Source organism: Triticum urartu, chromosome 6 (genome assembly GCF_003073215.2).
Source record: "Triticum urartu cultivar G1812 chromosome 6, Tu2.1, whole genome shotgun sequence".
In the NCBI taxonomy this organism is placed as follows: Eukaryota; Viridiplantae; Streptophyta; class Magnoliopsida; order Poales; family Poaceae; genus Triticum; species Triticum urartu.
The window spans coordinates 146,327,392-146,347,545 of NC_053027.1; positions in this window are offsets into that span (position 1 = coordinate 146,327,392).

A 20,154-nucleotide genomic window follows, 5' to 3' on the forward strand; every position below is an offset into this window, starting at 1 on the left:
CATGTTATTGATGTGTACCTTACCAGAGCTCGCAGTAGCACCTGGGTATTGATACGTCCATTTTGCATCATGGTTTTATATCAATATTTATTGCATTATGGGCTGTTATTACACATTATGTCACAATACTTATGCCTATTCTCTCTTATTTTACAAGGTTTACATAATGAGGGAGAATGCCGGCAGCTGGGATTCTGGGCTGGAAAAGGAGCAAATATTAGAGATCTATTCTGCACAGCTCCAAAAGTCCTGAAACTTCACGGAAGATGTTTTCCAAATATATAAAAAATACTAAGAGCAAGAACTTCACCAGGGGGCCACACCCTGCCCATGAGGGTGGGGGGCGCGCCCTACCCCCCTGGGCGCACCCCTACCTTGTGGGCCCCCTGGTGGCCCTCCGGTGGCCATTCTGCTATATGGAGTCTTTCGATGGGAAAAAAATCATAAGCCATCTTCTCAGACGAAACTCCGCCGCCACGAGGCGGAACCTTGGCGGAACCAATCTAGGGCTCTGGCAGAGTTGTTCTGCCGGGGAAACTTCCCTCCCGGAGGGGGAAATCATCGCCATCATCATCACCAACGCTCCTCTCATCGGGAGAGGGTAATCTCCATCAACATGTTCATCAGCACCATCTCATCTCAAAATCCTAGTTCATCTCTTGTATCCAATTCTTGTCTCCAAGTCCGGGATTGGTGCTAGTAGGTTGCTAGTAGTGTTAATTACTCCTTGTAGTTGATGCTAGTTGGTTTAACTGGTGGAAGATCATATGTTCAGATCCTATATGCATATTAATACCCCTCTGATTATGAACATGTTTATGCTTTGTGAGTAGTTACTTTTGTTCCTGAGGACATGGGAGAAGTCTTGCTATTAGTAGTCATGTGAATTAGGTATTCGTTCGATATTTTGATGAGATGTATGTTGTCTCTCCTCTAGTGGTGTTATGTGAACGTCGACTATATGACACTTCACCATTATTTGGGCCTAGAGGAAGGCATTGGGAAGTAATAAGTAGATGATGGGTTGCTAGAGTGACAGAAGCTTAAACCCTAGTTTATGCGTTGCTTCGTAAGGGGCTGATTTGGATCCATATGTTTCATGCTATGGTTAGGTTTACCTTAATACTTTTGTTGTAGTTGCGGATGCTTGCAATAGAGGTTAATCAGAAGTGGGATGCTTGTCCAAGTAAGGGCAGTACCCAAGCACCGGTCCACCCACATACCAAATTATCAAAGTACCGAACACGAATCATATGAACGTGATGAAAACTAGCTTGACGATATTCCCATGTGTCCTCGGGAGCGCTTTACATAATATAAGAGTTTCTCCAGGCTTGTCCTTTGCTACAAAAAGGATTGGCCACCTTGCTGCACCTTATTTACTTTTGTTACTTGTTGCTCGTTACAAATTATCTTATCACAAAATTATCTGTTACCACTTATTTCAGTACTTGCAAAGAATACCTTGCTGGAAACCGCTTATCATTTCCTTCTGCTCCTCGTTGGGTTCGACACTCTTACTTATCGAAAGGACTACGATAGATCCCCTATACTTGTGGGTCATCAGGTATTTGACACTGGTTCTGTTGCTAATATTTGCAACTCAAAACAGGGACTACGAATTAAGTGAAGACCGGCTAAGGACGAGGTGACAATGCGCGTGGGAAATGGTTCCAAAGTCGATGTGATCGCCGTCGACACGCTACCTCTACATCTACCTTCGGGATTAGTTTTAGACCTAAATAATTGTTATTTGGTGCCAGCGTTAAGCATGAACATTGTATCTGGATCTTGTTTGATGCGATACGGTTATTCATTTAAATCTAAGAATAATGGTTGTTCTATTTATATGAGTAATATCTTTTATGGTCATGCACCCTTGAAGAGTGGTATATTTTTGTTGAATCTTGATAGTAGTGATGCACATATTCATAATGTTGAAGCCAAAAGATGCAGAGTTGATAATGATAGTGCAACTTATTTGTGGCACTGCCATTTGGGTCATATTGGTATAAAGTGCATGAAGAAACTCCATACTGATGGACTTTTGAAATCACTTGGTACTTGCGAACCATGCCTTATGGGCAAGATGACTAAAACGTTGTTCTCCGGAACTATGGAGCGAGCAACAGATTTGTTGGAAACCATACATACTGATGTATGTGGTCCGATGAATATTGAGGCTCGCGGCGGGTATCATTATTTTCTCACCTTCACAGATGATTTGAGCGGATATGGGTATATCTACTTAATGAAACATAAGTCTAAAACATTTGAAAAGTTCAAAGAATTTCAGAGTGAATTGGAAAATCATCATAACAAGAAAATAAAGTTTCTATGATCTGATCGTGGAGGAGAATATCTGAGTTACGAGTTTGGTCTACATTTGAAACAATGCGGAATAGTTCCGCAAATCATGCCACCCGGAACCCCATAGCGTAATGGTGTGTCCGAACGTCGTAATCGTACTTTACTAGATATGGTGCGATCTATGATGTCTCTTACTGATTTAGCGCTATCGTTTTGGGGTTATGCTTTAGAGATGGCCGCATTCACGTTAAATAGGGCACCATCAAAATACGTTGAAACGACACCTTATGAACTATGGTTTGGCAAGAAACCAAAGTTGTCATTTCTTAAAGTTTGGGGCTGCGATGCTTATGTGAAAAAGCTTCAACCTGATAAGCTCTAACCCAAATCGGAGAAATGTCTCTTCATACGATACCCAAAGGAAACTGTTGGGTACACCTTCTATCACAGACCCGAAGGCAAGACATTCGTTGCTAAGAATGGATCCTTTCTAGAGAAGGAGTTTCTCTCGAAAGAAGTGAGTGGGAGGAAAGTAGAACTTGATGAGGTAACTGTACCTACTCCCTTATTAGAGAGTAGTTCATCACAGAAACCAGTTCCTGTGACACCTACACCAATTAGTGAGGAAGCTAATGATGATGATCATGAAACTTCAGATCAAGTTACTACCGAACCTCATAGGTCAACCAGAGCAAGATCTGCACCAGATTGGTACGGTAATCCTGTTCTGGAGGTCATGTTACTTGACCATGACGAACCTATGAACTATGAGGAAGCGATGATAACTCCAGATTCCGGAAAATGGCTTGAGGCCATGAAATCTAAGATGGGATCCGTGTATGAGAAGAAAGTGTGGACTTCGGTTGACTTGCCCGATGATCGGCACGCCATTGAGAATAAATGGATCTTCAAGAAGAAGACTGACGCTGACGGTAATGTTACTGTCTATAAAGCTTGACTTGTTGCCAAAGGTTTTCGACAAGTTCAAGGAGTTGACTACGATGAGACCTTCTCACCAGTAGCGATGCTTAAGTCCGTCTGAATCATGTTAGCAATTGCCGCATTTTAGATTATGAAATTTGGCAAATGGATGTAAAGACTGCATTCCTGAATGGATTTCTGGAAGAAGAGTTGTATATGATGCAACCTGAAGGTTTTATCGATCCAAAGGGTACTAACAAAGCGTGCAAGCTCCAGCGATCCATTTATGGACTGGTGCAAGCCTCTCAGAGTTGGAATAAATGTTTTGATAGTGTGATCAAAGCATATGGTTTTATACAAACTTTTGGAGAAGCCTGTATTTACAAGAAAGTGAGTGGGAGCTCTGTAGCATTTCTAATATTATATGTGGATGACATATTGTTGATTGGAAATGATATATAATTTCTGGATAGCATAAAAGGATACTTGAATAAGAGTTTTTCAATGAAAGACCTCGGTGAGGCTGCTTACATATTGGGCATCAAGATCTATAGAGATAGATCAAGACGCTTAATTCGACTTTCACAAAGCACATACCTTGATAAAGTTTTGAAGAAGTTCAAAATGGATCAAGCTAAGAAAGGGTGCTTGCCTATGTTACAAGGTGTGAAGTTGAGTAAGACTCAATGCCCGACCACTTCAGAAGATAGAGAGAAAATGAAAAGTGTTCCCTACACTACAAAAAAAGACACATCCGTGACATTTTAGGCCAAACGAAATTTTTTTCTATCATACATATGACACTTCTATGAAGATAATTGTGATAAAACCCGGTATCATCATAGATGTGGTGGGCTGCTACTTCTATGACAAAAAATCATGACAGAAAATGGGCTTTTCGTCCTGGGAGGGCCGGAGACGCAGCTGCATGACATTCTTTGGGCCGTCCATGACGGAAAAAACCGTGGTTGAAGCGAGGGGGAGGAAAATTTCGGGGAGTTCACTGTTACGGTGGGAGGTCGGGGGCCGAGAGATGCGCGTTTCTCTCATACACGTACGTGCATGTGTGCGAGGCGTTGGCTCTAACTGAACCCGAGCGAGGCGTTGGGCTCTAACTGAACCCGAGTGATTGCACTCCAGGCTACGTGTTACTGAACCCGAGCGATCGATCGATGGCTATTAACTGAACCCAATCGAGCGATTCCTTCGCTACTGCTGCTAACTGAAGCCGATCGATTGGATGAACAGTGAGCATTGGGGGGGGGGGGGGGTGGATGAACAGTGAGCGGTGGCGTTGCCTCTAGATGAATAGGACCCCGTGGTGTGGTGGAGGGCTGGATGAACAGTAGACGGTGGAGGGGTGCCCGTGGAGGGGTGGTTGAACAGGACCCCGTGGTGTGGAGGGCTGGATGAACGGTAGACGGTGGAGGGGTGCCCGTGGAGGGGTGGTTGAACAGTAGCCGGTGGAGTAGCGCGCGGTGGAGGCTAGATGAAGAGGAGCCCATGGAGGCTGGAGGAGGTCGACGATGGAGATGAACAGTATCCCGTGGAGTCCCGTTTTGCGGTACGCCACACCCCTCCCGATGAACAGGACCCCCGTTTCGACCGTAGGAGGTCCGTTTCGTCCGTTTTGCGGTACGCCACACCCCTCCCGATCAACAGGACCCCCTATATCGACCGTAGGAGGTCCGTTTCGTCTGTTTTGCAGTACGCCACACCCCTCCCGATCAACAGGACCCCCGTTTCGACCGTAGGAGGTCCGTTTCCTCCGGTTTGCGGTACGCCAGACCCCTCCCGATCAACAGGACCCCGTACAGGCCTCGTTTCCATCGCCTGTTCCGTCCAAGCCCTCCCGATGAACACGACCACGCATTCCGTTCCGACCCAGCCGGTTGGCTCCCACGCGTTTCGCTGCCTCTCGATGAACACAACGCATTCCGTTGCCTCCCCATGAACACGACGCATTCCGTTGCCTCCCCATGAACATGACGACGACGCTGTTTCTCCGTTCCGACCCAGCCATGTACACGAGCCCTGGCCGTACGTATGCGCGAGTAGGCGTTCGAGACCCCGCCCGTATGTACACATACGTGGCCGTATTTTCTTTCTTGCACCCTGGCTGCTGTACGTACGTGTACATGCTACGTGCGCGCCTCTACTACGACACTTACGCATCTCTACTACGACACGTGCGCGCCTCTACATCCACTAGTATATATGTACGTACACGTTCGCAACCAGAATGACAACGCTATGTACGCTTCGACCAGGTGGGTCCTGACTGTCAGGCACTTCCTTGCCTGCGAAGATGTAGCTGGTGGGTCCCAGTAGTCAGGGGGGCGAATCGTTTTTTTGCCCGGACGCACTTCCTTGCATGCGACTATGTAGCTAGTGGGTCCCAGCAGTCAGGGGCAAACGTTTTTTTCGCGAAATATGGTGGCCCGTCCGGTGGGTCCCCGCTATCGGGTGGAGGAATAATTATTTTACACGTAATAAGGAGGCACTTCCTTGCTACGGCCGTGGACCCAGCTGTCAGCCTCTCCACGTACAGTCCACGTCCGATGGAAGCCGTTCCTTGACAACGTTGACCACGCCGCGCCGAGAGCACCAGGGCGGTGGACGACGGTGAGGCCTAGGAAGGGGACGACGCGGAGCCGGGGAAGACACGGCAGTGGATGCCCATGCGTAGAGGAGTACAAGGGTTCACTAGTTCGCTGCGGTGTGAGGCTGCCGTCGCCGCAGAATAACAGGGGGTGTGGGTGAGTAGAGGGATGGCCTAGCCAGTGGTGGGAGTAGTAGGGGGCGGTGAGGCCTCCGCCGCATCGCAGCCGACCACGGGAGGCAGGAGCACGAGGCACGACCAGCGCTGGTTTGGGCGGCTGGAGCAAGAACACCAGAAGTTGAAGAAGCACTACGGCCGTTGGATGGACATCGTACGGTCACTGGAGCTAGAATCGCGCATATTGACTAAGTTGACAAAGCCCTCCGTCCCCGTCAACTTAGTAGGCGCACAAGTCAGCCTGCCACTATACTGGATCCCAGCTAACAGGGGGAGTATTCATTTTTTTGTGCGTAATAAGGAGGCACTTCCTTGCGTGCGAAGATATAGCTGGTGGGTCCGAGCTGTCAGCGGCGGTAACATTTTTTTCACGAAATACAGAGGCCCTTTCAGTGGGTCCCTGATGTCAGGTGGAGGAATCATTATTTTGCGCGTAATAAGGAGGCATTTCCTTGCGTGCAGCCGTGGACCCAGCTGTCGGCCTCTCCACGTACAGTCCACTTCAGATGCATGACGGTCGTTGACCACGTTGAACAGGCCGCAGCGAGAGCACCAGGGCAGTGGACGACGACGAGGCCTAGGAAGGGAATGACTTGGAGGCAGGGAAGACTCGACAGTTGTTTCCCACGCGGAGGGGAGTACAACTGTACGAGGGTTTACTGGTTCGTCTGCCATCGCCGGAGAATAACATCAGGTGTGGGTGAGTAGAGGGATGGCTAGGCCAGCGATGGGAGTACGGTGGGGCGGTGAGGCCTGTGCGGCAGCAGAGCCGACCGCGGGGAAGAGGGAGCAGGCAGTCCCGCCGGTACTTGTTTGAGCGGCTGGAGGAGGAAGAGCAGAGATTGAAGAAGCACGACGTCCGTTGGATGGCCATCCAACAGTCATTGCTTGTGCGTCAACCTTTTCTTAGGAAAGCCTCAAATCTATGGAAAACAGCATACAACCCATCTGCCATTATTTACAACCCATTTGCTAATTATTAAGGTTTTTTTGGAGCCCATATTCTTTTTGTTAGCATTACAGCCCATATTGTGGCCATGGTTAAAAAATTATACAAAATTTTGCATATTTCGGTGCGGTCCGAACTGTTTTTAATCCCGAAATTTCGACTCACATTCAAACTGATTTTAAAAATAAATGCATATCAATATAAAATCCAATAAATTCTCCACGCATAAAAATTAATGTAATTTAAAATCTCGAAATGAAAAAAAGATATTTGAAACTAATTGCCGGTTTGATGTGTTTTAAAAATGTACAGCCCATTTCTCATTACTGATAGGCCATTTTCTCGGCCAGCCGAATGAAGCTCTCCTCGTCTTGAAAGATTTGCAGCCCAACAGGCCTGACAAAGCGACTTACTTGGCAAATCACAAAAAAACTGGGTTGTGGCTGTGGACCCAGCTGTCAGTCCATTTGGTGGGTTGGGTGAAACAATGATGTAGCATCTATGCAGCCCGTTTAAATCCCATTTGCATTTTTCTCGAAATCCGTGGACTTGCTGGGCTGGGTAAAAATATCATGTTGGGCTAGAAGGAGAAATGTTATAAAAACATAAACACATGATTGCACGTCAGTAAAATCTTTGCAAGCTTATGTACGCAATCACTAGGAGTTAACTTGCCAAGTTATATATAAACAATTATTATTATTATTTTGTAAGAACTTTCAACTTATGAAATAAAATATCATTTTAATTTGATGGGTTAATAGTACGTGGGGTATTATTATTTTTTAGGCTAGATGTGGGACAGTTGAGTTGGTTCTAGGGGAAAGTACTGGGAGAAAACTCAGTTTACATCGAAAATGAAAGTGGGAGAAAATTCAGAGACCTGCTGGGTCCACCTGAGGAGGGGAATATGTTGGGAGGAAGGAGATTCAAAGCACGGCAGCCAAGTGAACTAGTTTTTTTTATGGACAAGTGAACTAGTTTACATACATAAGAAAATAGCCACTAAAAAAAGCAATCAGGTTAATGGGTTCTTAAAAGAAATATTTTGGACAAAACAGATAGTTACGACACATAGGCTAATGCATGAAACACTCAGATGATAAAGGTGCTTATAAACAAATAAAGTACAACATCTAGACCTTCCTGGCACGCTTGATCATGACACCGCGGCTGTCCGTGTACTCGTCGGTTACGGGAAGCAGACACGCCCTCATGTCCAAGATCTTCCTGTACATGTCGTAGCATGCGTATGCGTCCTTGGCCGCGTATGTTATGTAGGCTAGATTCATAGGTACCTCCCACGTGTTCAGGTCGTCTTCTTTCATGTTGGCGTATCAGGGGTCGATGATGGTCTCAGCGAGGTCAACCACGAAGTCCTTCTCCTGCCCGTTGCTGATGATCTTGTATTGCTTCTGGATGTCGACAAGCTTGTTGCATCAGATGGCTGAATCATCGCGTTCTTCCTTCTCTCCACCGTAGCGAAGGTGCAGTTGGCGCTGTCGATGAAACAGACAAATGCTCCAGAACCTGGTGCAGCCATAGGACTGAGGCGAGGCAGAGCTTCACCGAGTCCGTATCGTTGGTGTACATCACATTCAACTTGGTGCAGCCATAGGACTGAACGGTGAACTCAAAGGGGAGCTCCTTGCTGAAGTCCATATGCAGCAGGCTCACCCCTCAGATCGCCATTGGAGTCTCTTCGAGTGAAAGAGTGTGTAGGCGGCGGCAGCAGTTCGTTTTTCAGCTCTTGGGGAACTGGATTCAACAGTAAGTTGAGTGTGTACATGCGACAACAGTTACTACCCCTCCCTCGTCCGTTGCACGCCCGGCAGAAGATGCACCCTCGGCCACATGTCGGTTCACGAGCGGGTCTGTATTGGTACTGTATAAAAGGAGTTAGTGGTCACTTTACTTAAATTTAATTAGCTTTAATAGAAATTTGTACTTAAAACAAGAAATGCATTCGCTCGTTCTATCAGTGCCACATGATCAACATGCACAACAATTAGAATTATTATTCTTAGGACGCACACGATCAACACATTTGTCGCACTTTCACAAAGATAATACTACCAAGTTTGAACTGTTTGTTATGGTTGTTGTCCTCTGCATCATCATGCCATGTTTCCCAGCTTGCAAGATTCAGAACCAACAAATAAGATCCAAATAATAAGTACAACAAAGATGCCTACACATCTCATTGATTCCCAGCTTGCAAGATTTAGAACCAACAAATAAGATCCAAATAATAAGTACAAGAAAGATCCCTACACATCTCATTGATTCCCAGCTTGCAAGATTCAGAACCAACAAATAAGATTCAAATAATAAGTACAACAAAGATGCCTACACATCTCACTGATTCCCAGCTTGCAAGATTCAGAACCAACCCATTAGAGACTTTTGATAAAGTGAATATCGGGATTAAATCCATCTTGGCTAGCCATGTCATACAATCGAAGAATTTGGCGAATGCTCTTGACCATCACAACATCTGTAGTTGAGTATTCCTGTTTGCACAGCATATTTGCATAGCACAAACAAGCATACAGGAGAGCATGATTTCGCTTTAATAGCGGCCTCCTTGAACTCAACCTTCAACTCTACTTGGATGAGGTCTGCCTGGAGTTCCATGATTCAATTCATGCGCCTTTTTCTGCAGTTCACCTGAAATGAAGCAAAGATTGCATCATTCATCTAGCAAGAAGTACTTGCTCTTGTGAGCTGGCAGGTTCTTCTTTAGTAGTTGCACTAAAATTGAGGAACATTAAGGTTGGCTGTCCGGCTCATGTAAGGTGCAACTATAATTTTCTTATCCTCTTGTGCAGTTCCACTAAAATAAAGTGCCATTGTGGTGACAGTGACGGCTCCATCTTGCAAAGGCTAATAAAATGTTGCATGAAATTACCAGCAGAACTTGACGGAGATTTTGGAAACTCCAATCACCATTTTGTGCAGTTCCACCAAAATTGAGAGATGTTGCCCACGTGACATTTTAGTTGAACTGCACAAGACACTCATTCCAAAAAAAGTGTTTTGTGCAGTTCACCAAAAGGTCACAATAGCAACAAGGTGAAATGGATATCCCTATCTGCACAAAAAGATAGAAAGTAAACATATACAAAATGAAAAGAAGCATCTTAATTATGTTCATGGCAATCACGCAAGGACAGTAGAAATTTTTAAACGGCAGCAATGCTTCATGTTACCAGAAGCATTGCGATCAACAATGAGATTCCTCAAATATGGGATTACTTTAATGGTGGTATTGCTTGTTTACCAGACACAGTAAATCAACAGCAGCTAAAGAGTTGGTTTAAGGGCATGGGACCGTGGGGACACCAGGACACTCAACAGCGTAAAGGAGCAACTTACTTATCATACTGGGGAAAACAACAGGAGTGCCATTGTACTATGTGAGGGCAGCAAATCTAATCCTGGAGACCTTTTACTATGTGAGGGCAACAAATCTAATCCTGGAGACCTTTTACTATGTGAGGGCAAAAAATCTAATCCTGAGACCTTTTACTATGCGAGGGCAGCAAATCTAATCCTGGAGACCTTTTACTATGTGATGGCAGCAAATCTAATCCTGGACATACTCTGTTGACTTGTCCACCAGCCTCCACTTTCTATCCTTTTTTCAACCAATAATAGATCTGTTCCTTATCCAGTTTGTACTGCGTTTTCCCATTATTTCCCTTTTCAACCAAGAGACCGGTTGGGTATCCGGTCTCTACTACTTTCACCATATTATTTCCTCTTTGAATCAAGTCCTAGATTCATGCTACAACTTTCCCCCTTTCTTCTTGTTTGAACAAAGCCCTATATTCGAATGCATGAAGTAGCTTTACCTCTAATAATACTAAAAATTTAGGTGGCTTTGGAAGAGCTGATGTGAGTAGAAAAAGATGCACATGCAGACACGTGGGGAGCTGGGGCAGTAGAGCAAGGCCGCTTTCGAAGAACTTATACCTAAGGGTCGCCGGGATGTCGGCGGCGGCATGTCGGATCTGTGGACAATACGACAGGGAGGAAGAAGGGTCGGAGGACCTCCCGAGCTGGCCATGTGTGGGAGAGAACGGCACGGGCAGAGGATTGGGCCCCTCCGGCAACTGTGGGTTTCCTCCCTCGGCGGCGATGACCGCGTGAACGATGCACCTTTTAGTCCTCTACACACACCGGCCAAAGGGATCCGGCCGGATCTGTGACCAGCGGTGAGCAGAGAGAAAATGTCGCTACCGCTGTCTTGTTTATATCTGGAGAGGATGAGAGAATGAAGAGAGCAACCCTAGTAAAGCAAGCGCTCAGGCCCCTGCGTCCATATATAGTGGAGTGATTATCTTTTTTCTCTCCACAACAAGCGTTTCAATTTGTGTACGTGGCATTAAAGAAAAGAAACTCTCTATTTAAGGTGACTACTGTACGACTCCTACTTACTACTAGTAGTACTACAGTATTGTTCACTTGTGCTCCCCGCCCCTCCATTCATTGAACAACCCCACGGGTGAATAAACATACAATAAGTACTGTATTTATATAGAACGAACAAGCTTGAACTATTTTCGCGTAGTTAAAAGTTGAGGGCGGGGCTTTTCCCGGGCAGTACGTGCGACAATTTTCGGGTAGGGCTAGAAGACTATTTTTTTAAAAAACTTCGAGACGACCACATAGCATGGAGCTGACCCCCACGATTTTAAGCTTACATGCACGATACACGCTATCCTAGACTACTATACACATGAAACTGCCACACAAGCGTCCGGGCTGCGCTTGGCTCTTCGCCTCTTCGGGAAGTCGAACAATGATGGAATACTACTGCACTGGAGGAGTACTACAGTATGCTTCTGGCCATCTGACACTGATTGAACTACTGCATGTCCACCGCGTGCGGGAGGGAGAGCGTGTAGCGAAAGCTTCTCCTAGTCTTGCCAGCCACCACGCTCATGGGCGAGGGAGGGACGCTCCTGCCTTTGCGTGTATGACAGGTCAGTCCTACAGGTGTGTGGCCAACCCGTCATACAGCCAAAGGCAGGTGCAGTTAAGTCCGCGAGGGAGAGGATAATCAAACTTCTCGTTGATGTACGAGTTAACGCGACACATCAATGCACTGCACTCGATATATTTCAATAATTTACGTGTGTGACTCCCAGATGCAGAGGCCGGGGGTCATCATCCTCCTTTTCGAGAAAAAACAGACGCGTGTGTGAGAGGACGAGTGCGTGTGTGCACCTCTTCTCTTCCTGTATAACGTACTACTAAACTCAGAGTATAAGTTTTTGTGGGTGGCACGATGGTGCGTGCGAGAAGTCCTGAGAGATAGGTTTAATGCATTAATTGCAATGCATGCATGCATAAAGTACATGCATTGGTCAATTTTCTCTTAATACTTGCATGCAATGATATAATGCACCTTGGAATCTGAACATGTGTTGGGGAACAACCAAATTGAGCCTTATAAAATGGAAAAACTAAAATTTTGAGATAAGCCCTATAAAACCGGAAAGGAGGGAGTAGAAAAAGAAGTACTCCATCCGGGAATAGTGCCGCACTTCGAAACTAGAACCGTCAATAATTTTGAGCTTGCGTCTCGTCAGATTCCAAATCACTCCATGTTATATTTAATTGCAAACCTGTTCACACCGATCACAACCTAAACGGTTTTCCACTTAGGAGCGTATTAGTACTCGGTTATAAGTACTAGTATGCCAAGATGACTGCACATTCCTCCTCAACTCCTCATCCACAAAAACAAACAAGTCATTCAGCATACTTCCCTCGTGTCTGCCATGGCCAGCGTGAGTTCTGGGTCGAGAGATTGCCACCAGGGAGAGGCGAGCATGGAAGCGGAAGCATGAGAGATGTCCCGCCTCGCTGCGAGAGCAGCCGACATGTCCCGCCGCGCGGTAGTAGCAGCACAGAGGTCCCGTCGCGCCGCTGAAGCAGCACGGAGGTCCCGCCGCACCGTCAATGCAGCAGACTGGTCCGGCCGCATCGCGGAAGCAGCAGAGATGTCCCGCTGCGCCATGAATGCAGCAGAGATATCCTGCCGCACCGCGACGGCCTGGGAAAATTTCTCGCGGGTAGGCGACGACTGTTATAGGCGCATGCATGCGATCGTCCATAGCCAGATGGATTAGATCTCCGGCTCGGTGAGGTTGCAGGACGACATGATAGCCTCGTTTGAACAAGCTACCGGCGTCATCCGGCAACTAAGGGAGGGCAATGAGAGGCTCCGGGCCAAGCGCGACCTGCTGAGGGAGAAGATCGTCCGAAGTGCAGACCTGCAGGAGGAGACCAGTGCCTTGTTGAAGAAACTTACGGACGAGAATGACATGCTACGCAACAAGCGCCAAAGGCTGGTGGAGAAATCCATTGATGTTCTCAAGCAGCGTCTTGAGGACACGAAAGAGCTCATCGCCGCTCTCCGCGGAGACTAGTTTCCTGGTTTCTTTTGATGCAATAATCGGTTTAGGATGTGGATTGTGTCGTCGGTTGTGAAATGTTGGGTTCTAGCGCGGATGTTTGGCCTTTGTTGGCCTCTTGGGATGTTGCGATTTCAATCTGGTAGCTTTTAGTCCTTCGTGTTAGGCTGGAGTTGTGCTGAACTCCTTGTGAATTGTGGTGGTTTTCAGTAATGAAAATTGGAAGGGGCAAGCCCTTCTTTGATCAAAAAAAAAATTTAATCGTCCTTATATTTCATTAATCTTGCTATAAGTCACAGTAGATGCTATATAGGTCCGTCGAATCTTACATCAAGATCCGTGCTTTCAGATTTTCTTTTTTCTCTCTTAAATCTCAGTCGAGTGAGACATAGCCACGCCATTAAACAGAGGCTCGGGCACCATTAATGGAGACCTTGGGAGAGAGGTGGACGACAGATGGAGGTCAAAGGGCTCTCCTCCCGATAAGCACGTGCAGGGGTCTGATCGCACGCCTCTCGTACTCAAATAGCTACCCTGCATGGCGCCTCCTAGCTAATAAAAAATGGGGACGTGTGGCGGCACGTAAATGGTACTAGTAAGTAGAACGCCCACGGTTTCAATAATAATTGTTTTTCCGATCGTACCGTGACAACACTTGTTCCAAAATGACTTTGTTGATTGTTAATGTGTGCGCTTTCGCAAATCGGACTGCAAATTTACCACAGCATGTTGGTGCCATGTCATGGCACCAAGCCAAGTTTCATTATTTTCATGCGTGTTTTGGATTTACAGGAATTAAAAAACTAAGTTTCTCAATGTTTCCAACCCAGCCATGACGCCCATAATTTTGAATTTCATTCCCATTTCTTGCATGGAACCTAGAAATTTACCCGAGGACACACATGTGATTTTTCAACCAACTTTGGTGCACTGGAACATGTGCTTGTATTTCAAATTTGAATTATGCACACAAAGGTGACACGTTCCCTCCCAGAACCACGAGACTTCTTGAGAGAAGCTCCGATTTGCAAGAATCTTACACCAAAATTTGTTCCTATTTGGCCAATTTTTTTACCACGACATGGTACTATCATGACATGACACCATGCCAAGTTTCATGATTTTAAAACCAAGTTTCTCAATGTTCTCGACCGAGCCACGATGCCTAGATGTTTGAATTTTATTCTCATTTTTTTGCATGGGACCTACTCCCTCCTTCCATCTATATAGGGCCTAATGTGTTTTTCAAGACAGCCTTTGACTATTGACAAGATTAATAGCACATGAGATGTATACTATGAAAATTATATTATTGGAAGCTCCTTTGACATACAAAATTTAAGGTATGCTTTGTGTAAGTTGCATGTCATATATTATTGCTCTAACGTTTGGTCAAAGTTAGCCTCGAAAAACGCATTAGGACCTATATAGATGGAAGGAGGGAGTAGAAATTCACCCGAGGACACAAATGTGATTTTTCAACCAACTTTGGTGCACAGGAGCATGTGCTTGTAGTTCAAATTTGAATTATGCACATTAAATGACCAAAAACTCAATTAATGTGTAAATAAGGCCAAATGAAGCCGGAATAATTCCAAAATTTAATAGGGCACTCATGTAGTTCTATGTTGCCTTTGTAAATAAACTCAAGGGGGACAATGTATATCGTTTCGCACTCAAAGGTGGCACGTTCCTTCTCAGAACCACGAGCCTTCTTGAGAGAAGCTTCAGTTTGCAAAAGCTTATACCAAAATCTGTTCCTATTCGGCCAATTTTTTTACCACAACATGGTAGTACCATGACATGACATACATGCCAAGTTTCATGATTTTCAGACGTGTTTTGGATTTACAAGAATTTTAAAACCAAGTTTCTCAATGTTCTCGGCCGAGCCACCATGCCCAGATGTTTTAATTTTATTCTCATTTCTTGCATGGGACCTAGAAATTCATCCGAGGACACAAATGTGATTTTTCTACCAATTTTGGTGCACGAGAGCATGTGCTTGTAGTTCAAATTTGACTTATGCACATTAAATGACCAGAAACTCAATTAATGTATAAAAACGACAAACGAACCCGGAATAATTCCAAAATTTAACAGGGCACTAATTTAGTTCTATGTTGCCTTTGTTAAGAAACTCAAGGGGGGCAGCGTATATCGTTTCACACTCAAAGGTGGCACGTTCCCTCTTAGAACCACGAGCTTCCAAATCGGCCCAATTTTTTACCACAACATGTTAGTGCCATGACATGACACCATGCCAAGTTTCATGATTTCCAGGCGAGTTTTGGATTTACATGAATTTAAAATCAAAGTTTCTCGATGTTCTCGGCCGAGTCATGACGCCCAGATGTTTAAATTTCATTCTCATTTCTTCCATGGGACCTAGAAATTCAACCAAGGACACACATGTGATTTTTCAACCCACTTTGGTGCACCGGAGCATGTGCATACAATTCATATTTAGATTATGCACATTAAAAGTCCAGAAACTCAATTAATGTATAAAAAGGCCAAATTAACCCAAAATAATTCCAAAATTTAACGGGGCACTCATATAGTTCTATGTTGCCTCTGTAAATAAAATCAGGGGGAGGCAACATATATCGTTTCGCACACAAAGGTGACACGTTCCCTCTCGGAACCACGAGGCTTGTTGAGAGAATCTCCGGTTTTGCAAGAGGCTTATACCAAAACTTGTCCCAATTCAGCAAAAAATTATATGTATGAAAACAGGGTTTAGATTATCCCAAACATCTCTCTACCTAGACCAATAATGTACTATGATTTGAATTCAACATAAAATGGATACAAATATTTGAATTGGAGAGCGTATGGTACATGTAGTTCATAGTGAAATATGATTACTGCTATATGTATGTTTTTTGTTATCAAGATAATATTTAAATTATTGTATAACTTGACAACAATCGTATTCAAATAAGGAAAATTGATTCAAATTTAGTCCATATGGTAGACGACAATATATATGTTCACATGGTGGAGTAAAATGTTCATATATGATGGAAGATCAAAATGTACGACTACATCAATTATAAACCGCAAGGTCACCTAACGATATATTCGAATTCAACATAACATGGATTCAAAAATTGAAATTCGAGATCATGGCATCTGTAATCATATAAAAAGGGACATTACTCTTTCTTTGGTGGGAATTGATTTGTTTTTTGTTGTTGTTGAGGGAAGTGCGAATCGATTTGGTACTGTGCAAGGTAATCTTGTTCTCCCGATTTTTTTACATTTTTCTTGTAGTATTTTCAATGGCATCTATAGAAATATAGTAAAAGGGGACATGACTCTCTTGTTGTCGCGCCTTATTATCCCGAAATTTGGACGCGCGCGAGAACTCCCTCCTCATCCGAAATCGCTCCCGCAGCCCAGACACGCGAAATCCCCCTTCTACCCCTCAGTCGGAAATGAAGCTCCACGTCACGGTGTCAAAACCGGTGGGGTACGCTGGTAACTTACCCTACATTTCGGACAAGCGCGTCCCTAAGCTTGGCTCCCCCTCCCCCTTCGCCCCCCATTCGTACACCGAGGCCGCCAAAACCCAATGCTCCTCCGTCGGCCTCCAGACCGCCGCCTAGCCAGAGACTCTTCCCCGACTACGTTGTCCACCGCAACAACTCGTCGTCCCTCATCCATCGCACCAGATGAGGATCCGTTGTCGATCTCGTCGTCCCGCCGGATCAGCCGCCCCGTCCTCCACCTCCAAGGAGCTGCCCCGACGTTTGCCTCGTCTATCGCGCCGCCTCAATTACCACAGCGCCGTCTTGACCTGCCCCACCGGAACCGCATCACCCTCACCAATTCCTCCGATGAAGCTGAGGCCAACTCGGTGCCACCAAGGAGGTTCTGCACTCACCGCGGCATTTTATCTTTTATTCGATCTCACGGGGCTGCCGGTGCTCAATACCGAGCAGACATGGCGTGTATCCATCGACGGCACCGTCGCCGGCCACATCATCCATAGCGTGTCTCCCCCATGTCATTGCTTCCTCGGCGGCGACTTCCACAATGGCACTAGCTGCAGCTGCTCTGGCTCTCGCTCGCGCTGCGGCTTTGTTCTTGCTGTCAGTCGCGCTGCTGCACTGCTCTTGCTTTCGTTCGTGCTGCTGCTCTTCTCTTGCTCTCGCTTGCGCTGCTGCTGCACGACCTCCGGCAGCTACAGGAGTTACTGCTTTAGCACTCGCTCGTGGTGCTACTGCACAACTTGCTCTCTGCTAGTGCGTTCACTGCTCGAGCGTCTGCTGATTTAGATCACTGCTTCTCTGCTACTAGTGCTCGAACACCCTAAACATCTATTGCGATGCTCTGTTACTAGTTCAATCAGTTTGACAGTAAAATTCAGTTTCGACTGTGAAGTTCATTTTCTTCAGTTAAGTTTAGAGTGAACAGTACTTACAACATCTGTCGGAGCGGCCATGGCGCGGCTGATGCGTTTTACATCTAGCACTTTTTGGTGATGTATTTTACATCATCTATTGTACATGATATTAGGGTCCCACTTCAGATTAACGTTGTCTGTCTTGTCATGCTTCAGCCTCGTCGTCATACACCTTAGCGGAGCTGCTCCAATGACGGAACCATCCATCACAGCGGAGCAGTACCCTCGGCGCTGTTTCCAGAGGCCTCAGATCTTCTTCCCCGCATCCGACAGTCACACCATCATCATCACCATCCTCCACGTCCAACCCAATGATGCTGAGGTCCACAAGGCTATGCCAAAGAGGTTGTACACTCGTCGCATCACTTTGTTTCTCCATTCCTCTGTTCTTCCAATTCATGTGAGCCAAACACCCAGGTTGACTGAAATCCTATGTTTCCAAATGCTCTGTTTTGCACGTGTATTCCTATCCTATTCCTGTGTTTTTCCTGTCCCTGCATTTATAGAATCCTCCAATTCTAAGGAGCCCTTACAGATTTACTTCATTTTCAGATAGGCGTCAAAGAAAACTCTGTGTGTTATGTCCTGCTCCTGCCGTGCCTTCATCCACCCCACCGGAGGTGCACCATCGACAGAAGCGTTCACTGCAGTAGAGATCCCCCCTGCAGACTTCCTTTCACCGCCTCAGATCATCTTCTCCGTTGCCGGTAGCCACACCAACTGCAATGCCATCATCAACTGAGCAGATGAACCTGAGGACTACACAGTTCCGGAAGAGAGGTCGCAGTCTTTCGTGTTTGCTTACGTTATACATCGGTTATTATTACTTGCTACTTTATCGTTCAATCTTGAGTTTTGAATTGCCCACGGGTCTCATATCGAGCCAGCAACGAATAGTATCTGTCTACTATCTAGTTCATCTGGGGTCTTCTATGTGGTTCATGTTGGGTGGGCAACAAACAATAGATGATCCATTGTCTATCTTTTTAAACTGAAGCTATAATCTACCTGCTATCATTAGTTTTGGATCCATCCACTCATTTGCTACCATCAGTCTTGATTTTTGCATGCACCCCTTAGGCCTTACAAAATCTAACTATTTTTTTATTATGCATGTCAGATATTGTACACAATCGTACTGAACATGTAGAGAAAAAGAGAAGACCGTTGCGTGCGAATATAATGTCATGTAGACGCCGCTCCATGGTGGGCGAAGTGCCCCCCCTCCTGCATTTCCAGATTGTATTCCAGAGGAAGATAACTGTTCAGATGGAGATTCAGAAGGAGCTGACCACGCCTGTTTACCACCTGAGGTGTTTGCTCTAACCTGGCATGCTGATGTTGGTCATATCATGCATATGGCGCCTTGCATTGCTTACATTATACATCTTATATGTCATCAGCTTAGTTTTGATTTGCTTTGTTTGAATGCCACCTGTTTGGTTTCTATATCATACTCCCACCATTCCTAAATATTTGTCTTTCTAGAGATTTCAACAAGTGACTACATACAGAACAAAATGAGTGAATCTACACTCTAAAATGTGTCTATATACATCCGTATGTGGTAGTCCATTTGAAATATCTAAAAAGACAAATATTTAGGAATGGAGGGAGTATATGGGAATTATGCAATGCCATCTTCTTTAGCCAGGCATCATATACGTGAATCATGCAATGCCATCCTGTTTAGCCAGTCATCGTATATGTGAATTGTATCGTGCCATATTTTTTCTATAATGTATTCAATTTGTCAACAATGTTTATACATTCATCTACTCTTCCTGTGCATCAGCCATTTGAGTCGGTCATGGGAAAATCCGGAGTGAAAACAAGGTCTTCTGAGCAGTCAGTGCAACCTGTCGATGCAGATTTCTTGCTGGTTACAGATAGCTCCTCAGAGGAGGATTCAGAGAGAGATGACCAGTCATATCCCCCCCCCCGAGGTGCATGCTCTAACTTGGCTGGGTTATATTGCTCATATCATGTATATGGTGTCTTGCATTGCCATGCCATCTGCTTAGATTAGACATGCTTTGTGTGAATGCCTCCTGATTGCTTTCTATATCAGATATGTGAATTATGCAATGCCATGTTTTTCAGCCAGTTATCATATATGTGAATTATGCACCGCCATGGAGCCAGGCGTCATATATGTGAATTATCTCATGCCATCTTTTTTTTCATTACGTATTCCATTTGTCGACAATCTGTGTATATTGAACTACTCTTCATGTGTATCATCCATTTGAGCCGGTTATGGAAAAATCTGGAGTGAAAACAAGGTCTTCAGAGCAGGCATTGGTACCTGTTGAAGCATATATCTTGATGGTTACAGGGAGCTCCTCAGAGG